The sequence below is a fragment of the Mustela erminea genome, chromosome 17, assembly GCF_009829155.1.
Source record: "Mustela erminea isolate mMusErm1 chromosome 17, mMusErm1.Pri, whole genome shotgun sequence".
Classification (NCBI taxonomy): Eukaryota; Metazoa; Chordata; class Mammalia; order Carnivora; family Mustelidae; genus Mustela; species Mustela erminea.
In genome coordinates, this window is record NC_045630.1 from 52,869,389 (window position 1) to 52,889,091 (window position 19,703).

Below are 19,703 nucleotides of genomic sequence, written 5' to 3' on the forward strand. Positions count from 1 at the left end.
GTGTCCATTCGTCTGACCCTGTGGTTTCTTGATAATAATCTCCTCTCCTCACTTAGACCTCCTAAACCTGCTGTGTGTTCCGCTCACATAAGAACCCTCAAAAGGAAAAGCATCCTTGGAAATGCAATTCCTCCTTCTCCTTTGAAATTCAGTGAAGTCTTTAGACGTGGTTGGTAGTGATACAAAGCAGGCAACCGACTGTACAGATCTGAGTATCTTCACATTGGATACCTATCATGGAGGGTTCAACCACATGTCTTCCCTAAGACGCCCTTGTCACCAATATGCCAACTTCCTATTTGCCTAAAAATCTCTTGGCCTCTGCTAATGAATCAATGTGGATTCACACTTAAAACTATCTATCAACCCGAGTAACGTAGGCAACAAAAGGTTCGTGACATTCTGCCCCCAGAAGACATTTCTTTCTCTATTATATTTCAGGGACACTCTTCCCTTCTTACTGTGTATGTGTTGCACCAGTGAGACAATTCCAGCTAGTGCCTGATCCATCACTAAACCAGGCATATTATTTTTTTCTTTTTTTTCTCAGTTACCTGATCATACTGAATTCCCATAAGTATGTGGGTTGAGGGAAAGTTTGCGAAGCAGCAGGAGCAGATACCATGAAAGTCTAGGCCAGCAGTCGTGAAGTTTATGCCTGGTGCTGCATGGACTATTTCAATTTTACAACAGCTTGCTGCTGTGCATGACGAATTTCATGATCCTGTAGACTAGACAAAATTCATTTTATGATGGAAAATTTAGGTTGCATTGTTACTGGTATCCCTTGGACAAATTTACAGTCTATGGAAGCACAGCAGCAAACCAGAAGCAGCTTTTCAAACGGAAAACAGTTTGTTTGTATTACACAAAAACTTGAAGAGTTTGAGTTAGATTCCCCTATTGTCCAAGGTTCCACAAGCACCACAGACCTCAATATCTCTGGTGCAGTAGGGGAAAAGGTATGGTTGTCTAGACTTTTCACTAATTACTCTTGAGTTTAGAAGATGGATCAGAAGAGCATCCTCAAATATATTCTCTTTCACCTTTTATTTTTTAAATTAAAAAAAAAAGATTTTATTTATTTATTTGAGAGAGAGAGAATGAGAAAGAGAGAAAGCATGAGAGGAGAGAGGTCAGCAGGAGAAACAGACTCCCTGATGTGCAGAGAGCCAAATGTGGGATTCAATCCCAGGACTCCAAGATCATGACCTGAGGTGAAGGCAGTCACTTAACCAAATGAACCACCCAGGTGCCCTCTTTTGCCTTTTAAATTAAAAAAAACAAAAAACAAAACAAAACAACAACAACAACAACAACAAAAACAGTGGGGTATGTAAGTAGTTAAACATTTGGCTTTGGCTCAGGTCATGATCCCAAGGGCCTGGGATCAAGCCCTGTGTCAGGCTCCCTGCTCAGCAGGGGAATCTGTTTCTCCCTCTCCCTCCATCCCTGCTTATATGCTCTCTCTCTCTCACTTATTTTTTGTCTCTCTCAAATAAATAAATAAATAAATAAATAAATAAATAAAATATTTAAAAACAAAACAAAAAAATCCCATCAAATATTGTATCCTTTCTCTGTTTTGGGCCTCAAAAGGCAGATCAACTTTGACTTTTCTTAAAGGGAAACCTAGACAGGTTATTGCTGTACAAGGTTCTTACACATGTGTGGAGTTTACTTTCCATTCTCCACCATGCATAGAAGTTAAGAGGGTATCTAGGCTGCTTTCTACATCCTGCTCAGCAGACCACATTCATATCTGCCTGCTGGTAAGAAAATCAGTTCATCCCTGACTATAGCAAAGGTAAAGGATTTGATAGATCAAGATGAAAGACAATGCAAGTGGCCATCCTGCCACATGCAGGCTAATTGTTACCAAGTTTTTGGTTGGTAGGAATTTAATTAAAATCATGTGCTCAATCAATGTCTGTATGCCAGTCACAGAGAATTTATTTGCTCCAGTAAAGATGCTACATCCAGAAATACAGTTGTAACTGGCATTATTACAGTTTTGTTATAATTAACATTCTTCCAGGAGCCTGTGGCTTTTGTGCTGGACAAATAGAAAACTTGAGCATGGCTACTGTAAAGAGTTCAAGGAATTTGGGGAGTTAATCAAGGGACAAGATATGATCATAGGGTATGGCACACAGCTTTATTTGGGGGATGCTTTGACCTACAGCAGGCTAAATACCTTCTTAGCTGATATGCATGGGGGAAAATAGGAAATAAAAACCCATGCTTATGTAAGGACAGCATATAGGATTCATACAGGTAGGCGAAGTCCTTCATAGTATGAGACAGTATGAGGCCAAAGTTCAAGGCTTACTACTGAAGAGGGAAGAAGAGTAAGTGAAGACCTGGAGAGACTTAAATATCAAGGGGATGTCCCTCAACAGCTCAGTGGGAACTCTTTTGGACAGAGAGCTCCAAAGGGCAGCAGTGGCTTGGGATCTTTATAGTTGTGGGTTTTATCTAACCTATGGCTAGCAAATAGGAGGGAGTTTTCCAGGGTATGCAAAGCAGGCAAGCTCTAAATGGCCAAAATTCTGCTTATTTGAGTTATGTTTAAAACAATTGGATGCATCAAAATTTGAGTTTGGTACTGGTGGGCTTTTGAGATAACAAATTATCAGACTATATAAAGAAGCAAATAACTTAGAAGCTAAGATGCAGAGGTCATCTTGGGCTCGTTTCTTTAACATCGAAGTTAGGATCACGGTCCTTGCATCTTTTAAGCATTCCCTGATTATTCTAATCCATGCAGGACATCCCAGGCATGCAACATTGCTTTGGCTTTATTTATGTGGTGATTAAGGAGTATGTGTGTGAGGAAATGGGTATTCAGGAATTTCTCCTTAACTGCTTTGAGATTCTATAAGTAGAGTGAGTAAGACCAGGATTTGGTCAGTTGCTAAGTTTATCTACTCCCACTGTTTGTTCTGAGCAAAGAGAAGTGATGGCAGCGTGGTCTACAGTTTCTCTAAACCCACAGTAAGATGGACTTTGCCAAGAGGCATCTTTTAAGCCCCATCTGGACTGGTAGAAAGTGAGCTTTCTGGTCTTCAGATCTGTGTGTCTTAAGAGCCAGCAGCTTATAACTCTCAGAAGGGATGGGTAATTCATTTCTCATAATGTACGAGGCCTTAGTAAGTGACAGCGGTTTTCTCTGAAGAAAGCTTTGGGGATGAGTCATGGTGTATAACTATTACAGCTTCCTTAAACCTTTCTTGCCTCCCTTCAATGTGGGATATCCTTGAGTAAACTTACCTGAGTATGGGGACTGGATAAGAGAGCATGAATGCCCAATTGATGACACAAGTTAATTTTCTTCCCACTAGGCATAAAAAATTTGCACCATAATACAGCAAGCTATTCCATGACTACAAATCCAATAACCATTTAACCATTACCACAAATCCCTGTAGATCTCAAAATACTCTTGATTACCTTTTCAGCCCATAGGTTGATGTGGCTGGCTGTAACCACTTTGTCACTGGCTGTTAGGCACCACTACCTACCACTTAACAACTGTAGGACTTTATTATTTCTATTGATATCAGGAAATGCAAATGTGTTACAGCATCCCTTATAACATCATAGCCGAATCTCTTAAATGCAGAGAACAGTCATTGAAAAGTTATTCAAGGATGCTTTTTCCCATTAAAAAAAATTTAATATGTGTTCCAAGTCCACTTTTATGGTATATGCCTGGGGCAGCATTGCAGCACTCTGAAGGTTTCACATAATATTTTCATCCCAACATTTCCACTTCGTTAAGACTTCATACTTTTTCCATTACAGATGTTATGTCATTTCAAACTTACTCACTTAGGCCACTGTTGATGCTGGGTCTCTTACACACTAGCAATGCTGAATCCACTGTGAGTGCGCGCCTATCCACACATTTGACCTGTTCTTACAAAAAAAGTTTTTGGGATTATTGGAATTCTGCTTGAAAATATAGATGAGTTGGGGAGATTTAACAACTTGATAATGATAATATTACCAATATCTGAACATAGAAGGGTTCATATTTTTCAGCTCTAGTGTGTGTAAACTTATAGCAGATAAATTAGATTTCAATAAAAGGAGAATTCCAAAGACAGATTTTGTAATAAAATAACCTGTATTTATGAAAATAAAATATTCTTATGTTAATTTAAGCTATGTTTTATTATTTGTAAATACAACTGATATTTTATTTTGGAGCTTTGCCCTATGACTTTGCTGAAAGTATTTAGTTCTAGTAATCTTTTTGTAGATTCCGCCAGATTTCCAAAAAAAAACCCTTTTATCTATAAAGTTACTTCTTTCTTCTAATTTTTATGGTTTCTATTTGTTTTCCTTACTTTATTACATTGCTTAAGATACCCCATACAGGGGCGCCTGGGTGGCTCAGTGGGTTAAGCCGCTGCCTTCGGCTCAGGTCATGATCTCAGGGTCCTGGGATCGAGTCCCGCGTCGGGCTCTCTGCTCAGCAGGGAGCCTGCTTCCCTCTCTCTCTCTCTGCCTGCCTCTCCATCTACTTGTGATTTCTCTCTGTCAAATAAATAAATAAAATCTTTAAAAAAAAAAAAAAAAAAAAAAAAAAGAAAAAAAAAAAAAAAGATACCCCATACAATGTGAAATAGAAACAGAAAGCAGACATGTTTGCTGTCTTCCTGAGCAAGAAAACATTTCATCATGAAGTATTAATGCTCACTACAGGTTTTTGTAGATGTTCTACAACTAAAGATGTTCTTCTCTATTCCTGATGGGCTGATAATTTTTTTTTTCATAACAGTGGTTTTAACACATTTTTTGAATGTGTTACAGACATTCTTCTCTATTCCTGATGGGTATGTATGTATATATCCGCCCCCCCCAACCCCCCGGTAACAGTGGCTTTAACAGGGTTTTGGAAAAAATCATGGTAGTTTTCTCCTTTGGTCTCTAAATTTATGAGAATAATTTTCAAATGTTAAACTAACCTTACATTTCATGGATAAGCTACATTTGGTCTAGCATTATGTATTCCATATTTCCTCCCACTATTGATAATTTATGTCTTCTCACTTTTTCTACTTTTTCCTTAATGAGCTTACCTGGGTTTTACCATACTTTTCTGAAAACAAGCTAAATAATATCTATATGTTTAGTTTTAATTTTTTTTTTTAATTTGGAGTTTTATTTTTGAGCCAGATATAGTAGTATGTATTGGGCTTTTGGATAACTAAGCTACCTTACATTCTCTTAATTTGTGACTGTTAATCCCATGATGTCTCATTTATTTAATATGTATATTTGAATGCTTTATTTTTTTATTGCCAAGTTTAAAATATATTGAACACATGCTAGTTATAAGGGAAAGCAGTATGCATATGTTGATATTTTAATCAAACTATTTTCAAATGCAAAACTAAAAATGAAAACAAAAAACTATACTGAAAATCTCTCTCTCCATTTCTAAAAGTATCTACTAATAGCCATCTACCAGTATTTTGAGGGATTACTAAACACTAGCTCTGAGGAGATACTATCTCCAGGAGACCCAAAATATATCATTATTCATAGTTTTAAAAAATTTCATTTGTATAATTTCTTTATCATGTAAATGTTTCTAAGTGTCATGGTCTAGTTTTGGCTCAGATCTATGTCAACGTGGGTCGATTGGGTCCACAAATCTGACCTGTATTTTTTTTCTCCTGTTTCTGAAGCTGTAGATGAAATAAGGATTAGCAGAACACTCATGCTCGTTCATAGGAAATGGACTGGGTGCTATCACAGTAAGAAGGGTCACGTGAAACCACTACACTTGTCTCTCTCTTCAAAATATTAAATCAAAGCCGTATCGTATTCTGGGAAGAATTAGCAAGATTAATGCCACAATAAAAACTGTTAAACATGGAGCAGTGAAGAATCCCGTCACATCCCTGTTGGGCTTGCTTATTTGGACAGTGCAGAAGCTAAGAGCTCTTGGAGAAGATTAATGAGTTATCATGAACGACCCCATGTAGTTGCCAATTACAGTTACTATTCCAAATATGGTCTCTTTACTAGAATAAATCTCTATAGTCCCCAACATCTAGTGTGTAGCTATTGGCAGGCTGATTAGAGTGATAAACAAAAGTTTTTACATACCACAGATGTTTTGGTAACAACACACATGTGTGACAGAGGTGGGAAATTCATTCCTGTTACCAAAATTATGGAATTATAGTCATCTGAAATCCAAGAGTAAACAGAAGCCACATTAAGTTTCTCAGATATGAAAGAGTTAATATAAGAATTAAAGGCTGACAAGAAAGTTAAAAGAACAAGAAGAAAGGTCATGAAAGCTGACTCTGAAGGGTAAGGAACCCAATAAGAAATTTCAGAAAAGCTACCAGAGATCTCTGCCAGAAGCTCTTGGAAACTGCTATAGTGCTCAACAGTCTATGTGAAACTCTCACTAATTGTCCGAGTGTGCAAAAGCCAAGCAGCTAGAACCCCAGTGCTCTTTGAAACAATTCAGTGGAATCTCCCATTTGTTTATTGTTTGGCTGTGACAGCCTCCAGAGAATAATGGCTTCTCCTGTTCTTCTGTCTTCCAAAGTTCACAAACGTCTATCATTGGCAAATTCTTAACAAGGAGACATGTGGGGCAAGGAGGTTAAGGAAATGCAGAGGAGACCTTGGAAAGTTGTGTGGATGATGCCACATTGAAAATAGTCAAACCATCACAAGTAGAAGCCAAATCATCCCACTTTATAAGTGAGATATGGCACAGAGAAGTTAAGCAAATTGCTCATGGTTATACAGCTGTTAATTGGCATAGCAATTTATTTACCTGTTTGTACCCTTCATAAAATTGTGAGATTTCTCTTGACTGCAAAGCAAAGGTCATATCTTGTTTACTATTGTAACCTACAGGATTCATACATTTGCAGGTGTGTGGTACGCATTAAATGAAAACCTGCTAAAATTTTAATGATGTTGTAATATTTTGAGGAAAAAAACTTCACAATGCTTTTTGCTCAGAAAACTTGCTTAAAAGTTTTTACTTGATTTTTTAAAAATTGGGATATAACTGAAAAATAACATTGTATGATTTTCAGGTGTACAGCATAATGATTTATATTTGTATGCATTGTGAAATGGTCGCTAAAATTTCTAGTTGACATCCATCTCCACACATAGTTACAAATTTTAAGTATTGCTTATCTTCGCTATGCTTTCCTTAAGCAAATCTGGAGTTATTCCTAACATAAACTAAAATTTGCACATCTAATCCTCCAACCCTACCAAAAGTTCAAATGAGAAAGATGTTTTGCTGGTGATTTTCTTATGTTCTTCCACTATTTCCCGCACAATCCAATCCAAAGTGGAAGGGTTAGTGAAGATTTACTCTGCATGTCTTTTACACTTCTCACTCTCGTGAACTTTTTCTTTATATTTGGTGAACTGATGGGTGCAGGGCTTCTCCTTCTTCTCAATTTGTTATCACTTGTTTTATCTTGTATAATATTTATATTATTTCACAGTTCTTTACAAACTCTTCAAATGTCCTGTCATAGTCTCTGATTTAGTATTCTGTATTATTTAACTTGCTGTTTAATGCCTCTGACACATTTGAAGTGTGACAATTTCAAACTAACCTACTGATCTCAGATTTTGTGGATTTTAAGTTCTCTCACATCTTAATGAGAAAAAGAATAATTCTATATACTAACTGTCCTCTTTTAGTAACTACTTATATGATCTTATTTTGATTTCTTAAATTGATGGCTTTTTTTAAAACTACTTAATCACTTTATATAATCACAATTTTGAGAAGAGCAGATTTGAACAAGTGAAGAATTTGTTCTTCTGTATTTACTCAGGGAGGCTCAATTTTGTGAGTTTTTTAAAATTTTTAATACTTTATTAATTTATAAATTAGAGAAGAAAGAGAGAAAGAGAGAGTGTGCAAAGGCTGAGGGGCACAGGGAGAAGCAGGCTCCCCACTGAGCAGAGAGCCTGATGCAGGGCTCCATCTCAGAACTTTGGGATCATGACCTGAGCTAAAGGCAGGTACCCAACTGACAGAGCCATCCAAGTGCCTTGTCAGTTCTTACCTCAAAATCTTTTAAGGGAGGGCTCCTGGGTGGCTCAGTTGGTTAGGTTCCTGCCTTCAGTTTAGGTCATGATCCCGGGGTCCTGGGATGGAGCCAGCATTGGACTCCTTAGTTAGCGGGGAGCCTGCTTCTCCCTCTCCTTCCTGCCACTGTCCCTGCTTGTGCTCTCTCTCTGTCAAATAAATGCATAAAATCTTAAAAAAAAAATCTTTTAAAAAAGTTGAAAGAAGAGAAAATTAAATCCATTGTAGTTTAATAATGAAAGATTATCATGGGGGGAAGGAAGGAAAAATATGAAACAAGATGGGGCTGGGAGGGAGACAAACCATAAGAGACTCTTAATCTCACAAAACAAACTGAGGGTTGCTTGGGGGAGTGGATAGGGTGGCTGGGTTATGGACATTGGGGAGGGTATGTGCTATGGTGAGTGCTGTGAAGAGTGTAAGACTGGTGATTCACAGAATTGTACCCCTGCGGCAAATAATAAATTCTATGTTTAAAAAAGAAAAAAAAAATGAAAAATTAAGGATCCCCGTGCCTGTTCAGAAAATGAATGAAAAAGGAAGAAGAGCAAATTTGCCTCTTTGTCAACACTTCATGTTTATATTTGTTGCAGTAATCTTAGTAATGTGGATCCTAGTGGTGTGCCGCCATTCTCAGAGGAGACTATCATCTATAATTCAGCTGGGACGAGCAATATTTGGCCACGTTAAATATAAGGAGTAGGTGAAAAACATGTGTCACATGAGATAAATGCCATGGTGACATTACTACTAGGTTCTCTTGATGCAACTGCCCGTGGAATAAGTTTTGCCTTCCCACCAACAGTTGCACCATACATTTATTTATTCTATATCCTGTACTACTCCACGTCGTGAGTGCTGGAAAATTTCAATGTGGTTTACTTTGTTGAATTTTTTTTTTCTTTATTAAGATTCCTAATTGCAATAGAATTGATCTTTCTCTCAATCAGGTTTCTCTTAAAATAACCATCCCCAAAGTTGTCTGATAATCGAAATAAATGAAAGGTACACAAATAAAGTAAAAACAACAAAATAAACTACTTTCTAGTTCTGTTGGCTTTTTATGAAACTCTCCAGGTGGCGCTGTTTATCACCTAGAGTTGGAACCACTAGTCTTGTTTTAGATGTTGAACTCACACCTTGCACTGTGTGTGCAATCCTAGTTTCTTCTGGGGCAGATACAGGTTCACTCTTATTTGTATATGTCTTTGGTTAATGTAACAGAAACTGAAAGGAGAAGGGCCAGTAATTTCTCTGGCTCATATTGTTTATGTTGAAGGAGGAGCTACCAACGTTAATAATTTATCCTTTTAATCTCTTTCTCCATGAACATAGGTATCCTTGTTCATTTATGATACCCTCTAGTTTTATTTTTTAATCATATCTATAATCTCATACCATTTATTGTAATATTAATAAAAGTGATAAAGTAGAATGATAATTTTTAAATAAAAATTGCTCTAAATAAATTTTATCGTAGCAGATGACTTAAAGTAGGAAGGCAAACTTTTATTTTTAGAAGATAATTAAAATCAGAAATGTGAGCAAAATTAGTAATGAGAGCAAAATACTTTGATCTATTAGAATTATTATGTGATTTTTCTTACTAATTTGATGTGACATTAAAGGATATTTATCAAGGATCTCTTTGTTTAAGGGAATAAATCTAATTTAGTTAGAAATATTAAATTTATTAAATATGTTTCCCAACTTTTTATAATTTAATTTAGTTATATTATCTTTTGAACAGAGAATAACCTGAATGATTTTTGTTATTTAGAGATAACTTATGGATAATTTAATGAAATAGCTGATAAAATTTAATCAAGTTTTATGGATATTTCTAAATGAGATGTAGTCTCTATTGCTTTTAAAAAGTGTGTGCACACTCTCTTTGTATTTCTACCTCTTTCTTAATTAGATTTTAAAGAAAAATTAGTATCTTCTTAATATCTATTTCAACTTTCAAAGACTGGCAGATGTATGTGTATGTAAAAATCTATAATATCAATGGAATTTCTGATTTTTAAAAGTTTTGTTTGTTATGTTTTGGGATTATTTTTGGATGTAAAGTTTGTATTTTCTTCCTGAGTTGTAATCTCACTTATATAAAGTATTTACTGCCTCAATCTTTATTAGATGTCTATCTATAATTGTTTTTGAGAGTGGGAGTGGGCAGGGGGTGAGAGAGAATCTTAAGCAGGATGCACATCCAATGTGAGGCCCTATGCAAGGCTCAATTTGGTGATCCTTAGATCATCACCCGAGCTGAAATCAAGAGTCAGACACTTAACTGACCAAACCAATCTCTACTGATGTCCCAATATCTATTATATTTTTAATACAATTTTCATTCTTTATCTTTTTTTGTTGTTGTTAGGCTAGTAATAAATATTCATTGAATGGCTATTTATTGAGCATTTACTATGTTCTGGAAACACATATAAACCAGAAGGAAGAGTGACCAAGACAGAGAGTAGCTAGTGGAAAGACTTGGTCTGTTCCAGGAACTGGCAGATCAGCATGATAGTGCTGGCAAAAGATAATGGTGACTTGTTCCAGAGAGTAACAAAGCAGAATAGGGTGATACGTAAATGAATAAGAGCCGTGTTTTGAAGAAGAAACCCAATGTTCTTTAATTAATTAGATGTGGTAGCTGCAGATAAGACAAACTTGGGTATTTACTTGAACTTCTGTGTAGATGGTACAGCCATTTCAGGTTGGGCAAGCCAGGATTAAGAATGGGTTTATTTGGAGAGCAGAGGGGAACAAGCTAGATCCCTGAATAAACTATAAGGATAGGGAATGTCAAATAGGCATTTGGAGAAGCATTGTGGAAAGCAAGAGTAAGATCTTAATTTGTGAGTCATTAACATCTAAGTAATGTAATATTCTGAAATCTCACAGCCTTAAGACAAGAATAGAAAGTAAAACAAAAACAAGGTCATAAATAATACTAATATGAATACTAGGTATTTTACATTTTTAATTTTGGAGTAAGCGTATGAAATGAGATGTCATTAAAACAGGAATATCCCAGAAAGTTCAGGATTTTTTTTTTAAATTTTTTTGGTTTCTTGTGGTTCATCTAATAAGTGACAGTTTAAAAAAAATTCTCACAGTCTACAAAAGTAGGAAGATTATGGTAAAAAATGTGGATTATAAGCTAATTGAAATACATCTATACAATATTAAAAGCAAATCGGTCAGAAGGAGAGCACACTATTTTATTTTTCAGATTATGTGTCTATATTATACATACATAATTTAGCCAATTTTTTCCTAAAGAATGTGAGTTCAAAAAATTAAATGTAGGGCACCTGGGTGGCTCGGTTAGTTAAGTGACTGCCGTCAGCTCAAGTCATGATCCTGGAGTCCCAAGATGGAGTCCTACATATGGTTCCCTGCTTGGCACGGAGTCTGCTTCTCCCTCTGACTTTCCCCTTCTTGTGCTCTCTCTCCTTCTCTCTTTCTCGCCTTCTCTCTCTCTCAAATAAATAAAATCATTTTTAAAAAAATTAAATGTACATTTATTCTTTCCTAAGCTTTGGCTAGAATTGATCAAGACATAGAAGATACCTTTCAATTTTTACCTCCTCAATTTATAAATGAACAAACTGAGGCTCTGAAAACTTAATTTATCTCTTTACACAAGAGGGAGTAAATTGCGGAGTGAAGAATAAAAGACGAAAACTTGAAATTGTTTATAATAGCTACCACCTGGTTGAGGAAAGATCCGTTAAAAGTAATGATATAAATTTTATCTGGAAAATACACTGCCAGTCATAAAAATTTAAAAGATTGGTATTTCTTTTTTTTTTTTTTAAGATTTTATTTATTTATTTGGCAGACAGAGATCACAAGTAGGCAGAGAGGCAGGCAGAGAGGGTGTGGTGGGGAAGCAGGTTCCCTGCTGAGCAGAGAGCCCAATGCGAGGCTCCATCCCAGGACCCTGAGATCATGACCTGAGCTGAAGGCAGAGGGTTAACCCACTGAGCCACCCAGGTGCCCCCTGGGTTTTAAATATTCATTGTTATTATGGTATCTTGAATGCACACACAAGTTGCACTGGATTGGACAGATTTATTATTACTTCACAGCAAATAATAAGTGTGTACCCCCCCATTACCCTAGTTTTTACTTCTGAGGTGAACTCTTGTGAACCAGTGATGGGAATTTTCTCATGCGAGTAACCAAAGATCTCATAGTGAGGCACGAGGAAAACTTATTTTCCTCTACTTACAAGGTTGAAGAAGGTAGCCGTTCTCCTTACAGAAAAGGTTTTCCCTCTCCTCCAGCCATTGGAGATGAGAACACAATCTCGGGAGGTGTCTGATGGTTCTCTTTGTCTCAGCTTTTAAGATGTGGAGTTTTCTCCAAGTCTCTAGGCTCATTACTCATTGATATGTAAATATGTAGGAAAATAAAGCTCCAGTCTCCCCAGGTACTTACTTATGGACCTAGTTCAGGGCAATAACTTCTGGCCTCTCTAGAAAGAAAGAGACATTTTACTACATTTTGAATTAGAACAATTAACTAGACAAATACCTACACATTTCAGGGTATGTGAAAAGCTTCTTGGGAAGTGAGGGCTTTTCACAAGAACACTGAGAAATTCAGGCAAGTTTAATCTTTTAACAGTCAATATCAGCATGAGTATTAATGTTAGTACACATTCTTATTATATGCTTTCACAACAGACTTATGTTCCATAACACTTATTACCACTCTTGAAGTTTTATGTTTATTATTTCTTGTCACGTGTGTATAAGCTACTAGTTTGTAAATTCCAAGATGGTGAGGGTCATGGAATGTTTTTTTCACTCCTTTGACTCACACAGTGAGAACATGCCCATCTTATATTTTAGGCTATGCACTGTCTTCATCATGCAACAAAATACTGCACTGCTCAAACTGAAATTGACACTTCTGAAATAGCGAAGTTTAAAATATTTTTCTAGCTTCAAATGATCACTCATGAATGTCTTTCTTATTTAAAAGAATGGTAAGTGGTTAATAAACACATGGGGAAATTATAAAGATCTTTATTAAGGACTCAAAGGAGTTACATTTTGTTTATCTCCTCTATATTTTTAAATCCATTAAAATATGCAAAGTGTCAGTCTAATTCATGATTGCAGCTAGTGTATAGTTCAATAATTAGCATTTAGTAGTTGTTCAGCAAACAAATGGTTGAATTAATGCATCAATAAATTACATAAGCAGCTTAAATTTAATTTGAGCAATTTGTTAAGCTGTCTTAAATAAGTAAATAGTTAAGGGGCACCTGAGTGGCTCAGTCAGTTGGGCATCTGAATCTGGATTTCAGCTCAGGTCATGATCTCAGGGTTATGAGATCTAGCTCCTTGTAGCAGTGTCTGCTTAAGATTCTCTCTCTCCCTCTTTCCCTGCCCCTTCCCCCTCTTAAAAAAAAATTAGTTATTACTAGTGATTTTACTAGTTTTATTTACTAAAATCATCCAGAATCATTTTTGTTTTCCCCTTATTTTAGCATGTTAAAACTGGACTAGCATCTCTCCAGAATGTATGCAATTATTATTAAACAGGTGTTATACTCTATCTTACTTGTTAGAAGATTTTAGAATCCTTTTATTAAATTATATTACCATCACAATAGTACATTCAATCCTATGTACCACTTGATGAATTATCACAATGTAAACATATTTTGTAACCACTCATATCAAGAAATATTACAGTACCAGCAATGCAGGCAACCTTGGTGTCATCCTCCCAAAATCTATACTCTCCTCTTACTCAAAGAAAGCCACGATCCTGGCTTCTAACAGCATAAATTAATTTTCCTTTTTATTGAACTTTGTATACAAATTATATAATACATTCTTTTGCATATCACCTCTATATTAAGTTTTTACTACGGTAGTATTCATATTCATTTACATTGTTGCCTGTAGCAGTAGACATGTATACTTATTATCACACTTACCACAGTTTATTTAATTTACTGTTGGTGGGTGTTTGTTTTTAGCTTCATAACTATTAGTGATAATGTTGAAATTACTGTCCTCATACATTTCTTTGATGCACATGAGAGTGTCAGCTATATACATTTCCAAATGAGGAATGGCTAGGTCATGGGTTATGTACTTGTTTAACATGGAAATTTGTGTCAGAGAATTTCTAAATGTAATTTTAAAAATTTACAATCTCTCCTGCACAGTGTGAGAATTTTCATGGTTTCACTTCCTCACCAACACTTGATATTCTCAGTTTTTCTTAATTTAACTTTTCTAGTGGTATACAGTAGTATTTCACTGTATATTTAATAGAGCATTGACTTGATAACTACTGAAGTGTAGTACATTTTTGTGTATGAATTGGCTGTTTGGATATTATCTTTTGTGAAATGCCTGATAAAGCCTCATCCATTTTTTTATGGGACTGTTTGTCTTTTTTTTTTCTTTTTGTAAATTTACTTTTTATATTCTTGATACAAGCCCTTTGTTAATATCCATTACAAGTTTCTTCTCCCACTCTCTGACCTTCCTTTTTACATTATTAATGATGTGATTTGAAGAACTGATTTGTATTTAATGTAGCCCAATGACTTCCATTAATATTTAGCATTTTTGTCCTGTTTTAAGAAAACTTGTTTCTTTAAGAAATTGTAAGGGACACGAAGGTAGTTTCATATGTAATATTCTAGAGGTTTTATAATTTTACCTTCAAATTCTAATGTATAATTTGTCTGAAATAGTTATCTATCTAACTGGACCTTTTATTGGAAACTTCACTCTTATTATACAGAAGTTTTTATGGTGATAGAAATGTTTTATATCTATGTAGTCCAATACAACAACCACTAACTGTATGTTATGAAGCATTTGACATGTACATATGTATATACTGAGGAACTGAATGTTTCATTTTACTTCCAGTCATTCATTAAAAATTAAATTTAAACAACCATATGTAACTGGTGGCTACCTTATTGGAACACACAGTAAATTCTGTTCCAATGACCTATTTTTCTGTATTTCACACCAAATTGACAATTACTATAGTCTTATAATACATCTGTGAGGCCTCTGAGATGATCCTCAGGGTCACAAACCAATAAAAAGGCTCACAGTATTCAGAAAGAGTTTTTATACTCATGGTTCCTGTTCATTATGGTGAAAGAATACAGATTAAAATAAGCAAAAAGAAAAGGCGTATTGGGCAGGTGCAGAAGAGATGCCAGGCTTCTGGTTGTTATCTGCTAGAGGAGTGGTGTGAAGAGCTCGTATTTCTCTCTACAATGATGACTGGCAATTCTTACGGAATATTACCAACAAGGAAATCTCATACATTGGAGTCTAGTTTTTCCTGGGGGTTGATATTGGACATGGCTGACCACCCATTTCTAGCATAGACTAGGTGGCATAGCCCAAAATCTCCAGGTAGGTAAAGACAATTTTGTCAAGAAGGTTTAGAGTCATCTCTTAAGACCTGAGGGCAAAAGGCCAACTGTTCTTAACTCTTTGCTGTATATATAATACACCTCACAATTTTATAGATTATATCCAATTTTATTCTTCTTTCTTCCAGATTTCCTTCAACATTGTTGGACCTTTGAATTTTCATATAAAACCTGTAGTCCACTTGTGAAGTTTCCTAACAGACTTTCTCAGGTTTGTTGAGCAAAAGTGGAAATAAAAGAATAATAAATAAAATAATATACATTAAAAAATTAAAAATAAAATAAAATAAAAGATTCAATAAAGAAAGGTAGAAGTTTTTCAAAATGTCCCTGCTGCCTTTACGTTTGACAGAGTTTCAAGAAAAAAAAATTAGCATAGAATTTGGAGAATACTTTATGAAGGAGTTGACGATTTAATCAAGCTTTAAATAATGGCAAGCTGAAAATTGTTGACAAATAGAATGAACATAATAGTCAGGAGTATGACATAAATAATTGGTGACATAAAAAATTGTAGCACAAGTGTAGCACAAGTGCTACAATTTGGATTATGATACTAAAATATTTCAGCAATCCGAACAATCATGTAACATGGCAAAATCCTCTGATTACCATCCTACTGTTTGAAAAACCTGAATAATACATTTAGTGAACCAACTCAATCTTAGGGCTCAATCATATCTAACACTACTAGTTATTTAGACAAAGTAAAAGGACAAAGGAAAGTTATATTTAAAATATGAAATAAATTTTTTTTCTTCAGTGATTTTTTTTTAATTTTTAATTTTTTATAAACATATATTTTTATCCGCAGGGGTACAGGTCTGTGAATCACCAGGTTTACACACTTCACAGCACTCACCAAAGCACATACCCTCCCCAATGTCCATAATCCCACCCCCTTCTCCCAAACCCCCTCCCCCCAGCAACCCGCAGTTTGTTTTGTGAGATTAAGAGTCACTTATGGTTTGTCTCCCTCCCAATCCCATCTTGTTTCATTTATTCTTCTCCTACCCACTTAAGCCCCCATGTTGCATCACCACTTCCTCATATCAGGGAGATCATGGGAGGCTTTATGCAGGCAATGTAATAATTTTGAAGCTATTTACAAATTTCATGTATTAAATCTACCAAATATCAACAACTACCAACTACCAACAACTATCAAATCTACCAAATATCAACAACTTGTGTTGTGTGTACACTGTTCTAAGCATTCATTAAATTTAATTTCTCTGTTGTCAATAATTTATGAGGGTGTTGAAATACATATTTTCTCAATTCATAACACAGTTAATATATGTATTTCTTCTGTATACATTTAGAATTTTGTTAATATATTTATTTCTTTAATTAGATATACATGCAGTGATCACAGGTCATTCATAATTTATCAGAAGGAGATGAACCCTTGGTTTTCTTTTCAAGAGAGCGTGTAGGGAACCGGAGATCTATAAACCACCAGAAAGTTAAATTATCCTACATAATACACTTAGGTACTATCTGAACACAAATTTTCAACGTTTCTCAAAGAATACAAATTTCACTAAATCTGTAGGTAGTATTGTTATTTTACATAGTCTACCCTGTGATTTGCAGGAATTACTGTTACAACAGCAAAAAGCACTTGAAAAGTATCTGAAATTATTTTCCACTCAGGGCTATATATTTCTCTATCTGACTCTGACAGCACGCCATTTATATAAACATATTTATGGCTGTGTCAGTTCATATCAAGCACTTTGGGACAGTGAGAAAATGTAATCTAGATGGAAGAGAATTTCATGTGATTCTCAAGGGTCCATGTCCTACTGTAATGCATTAGAAATCGCTATCAGAACATTGTAACCTGCACATCATCACATCTCACGAGACATCTGTTATAATAATAGAAGTGCCTGAAGCTTCTTTTATTCTAATACTGTCTTTGCAAGGCACCTAAGTAAAGGGGTTGTTAGGGGAAATATAGTATAATGTTTGCTAATTATTATTTTTGGAAAAATAATGCCAGAGGAGCAGAAATAATCTCGACTCATGTTTATGTACCCTTAAGATGAATGTTGATGTGGATATTCAAAAGGGATACTAACCATTTCTCAAACATTGTATATCTTTGTTCTTACTGCTAAACTTTACATTTTTCATGTCTAGCTCACAGCATTACCTTAACTTGTTAAGATAAAACACATTCTTTGCTTTGTAAAGCATCTTTAAGAGTGTTTGTATGTATGACCTCTTTTAGTCTTCATACCTTAGCATACATTATTATTCTGTACACATAGGGTAGAGTATAATTTTGAAAAAAATAAATGCTTCAATAACACGGTTTTCTTCTCTTTAGATGATAGTATGGTTTTTAATTAAACAAAAAATATTCTAAACCCATGAGAACAATTTGTTGCTAATATATGCATTATATACTGTACATTGTATGGATAATATATAATTATAAATATCTTAATTTACCTTTTTAAATAAAACCAAGGCATTATAAGTTATAAATTATTATAATGCAGTTGTTCTTCCTTCCCTTATACAATTAGCATAAATTGCACTTTTTCATTACATAGCCACAGTATACTATTACGTGTGTCTTCAGAAATTATGTCTATATTTTACATCTATTTAGTGTACATTGTATGTAGTATATTTATTTCATCTCATTTGTATCATACGCTTCTGCAGGCTGATTACAGATCTTCTTCTTCCTCCAGTACTTTCTCTCTCTCTCTTGGATACTATGGCTAGAAATCAATGGATTTAATGTTAAAGCCTAACTTCTCAAAAAAAGATGATCATATTTTCAAATACCATACTGAATCTGAAGAATGATGTTTGAATATCAGATTCAGATATAAGAAGGAATGAAGGTAGAAAGCAATGAAATATGGGATATCATAATACTGATTTTCAAATTTCTCTGCCATAATATTTTTGCATGAATGACTGTATTTCTGTAGAAACACTTGCTCCACTAATCTCTCAAATTCTCTCATTCTTTGTAAGGTATTTGACTCTGCTTTGTAATATCATCAAGCTTTTGTGGATACTGAGTTATCATACAAAAGACAAATTTAGAGAAAATTCTGCGATGGATCTTTCACACTTAAGGTCGGGGTAACTAGACTTCCACATAATTATAAATGATATTATCTACCTGCCAGTGTTCATCTGTTCTTTACACTTCTCTGTCTTGGTTTCTACTTTTACTTCCACTTCAATATTCTTTTTTATTTCATTTTTTAAATGCTTACCCCTTCCTTAATGCCAAATGTTCTTCCTTCTTTGTTTCATACCACCTTGTAGGCAAGAATTCATAAGAGCTCAACTAATCACTTAAAATTCATTGATGGTATGATTTAGCTTGATATAAATAAAATTATTGCAAACCTACAGTATTTCATCTAAAACAAAACAACCTTTCATTCTTCTGTAAGGCAGGACCACATGCTCCATGTTGTACATGCTCCACGTAGTTCAGTAAACTAGGGGCACCTGAGTGGCTCAGTTGGTTAAACATCTGACTTGGGCTTAGGTTATGATCTCAGGATCCTGGGGTTGAGCCCCTTCTCAGGCTCTCTGCTCAGTGGGGAGTCTGCTTCTCTCTCTCAATCTCTCACCCTCTCTCTCAAATAAATAAATTAAATATTTTTTAAAAGAATGTTCATTAAACTATTAATATTAAACTTTTTGCATATCATCACCATCCAGAAGTACCTTCTGATAGGTATAGAGAGCATTTTTAGATATTTTATTCCACTTTTTATATCTTTGGGATAATGGGAAACACAAACTATACTTTTGAATCTTCTTTTACTTTCCTAATCTTTATTTTCTTCACTTTCATTGGGAAACATTCTTTTTACATGTACAACCTTAAGAAATCCCATGAAAAATTTCAGAATCTTTTTTTTTTTCAGCATTTAATGAAAGAATATTTCTTTGTTCATGACACAATATATTCAAAGATCTGAAAGTTGGACTATATGCTCTAAGATTTCACTGAAATATAATGGCTGTTTCGTGTTTAATATACATTTCCATCATTAAACAAATTTTCATCTAATAGACATTGCTCCAGAAAGCGAGACTATGTTAGTGAGTGATGGAGAGAAAAATTCTGCTCTCGTGAACTTTACAGTCTGATGGAAGAGA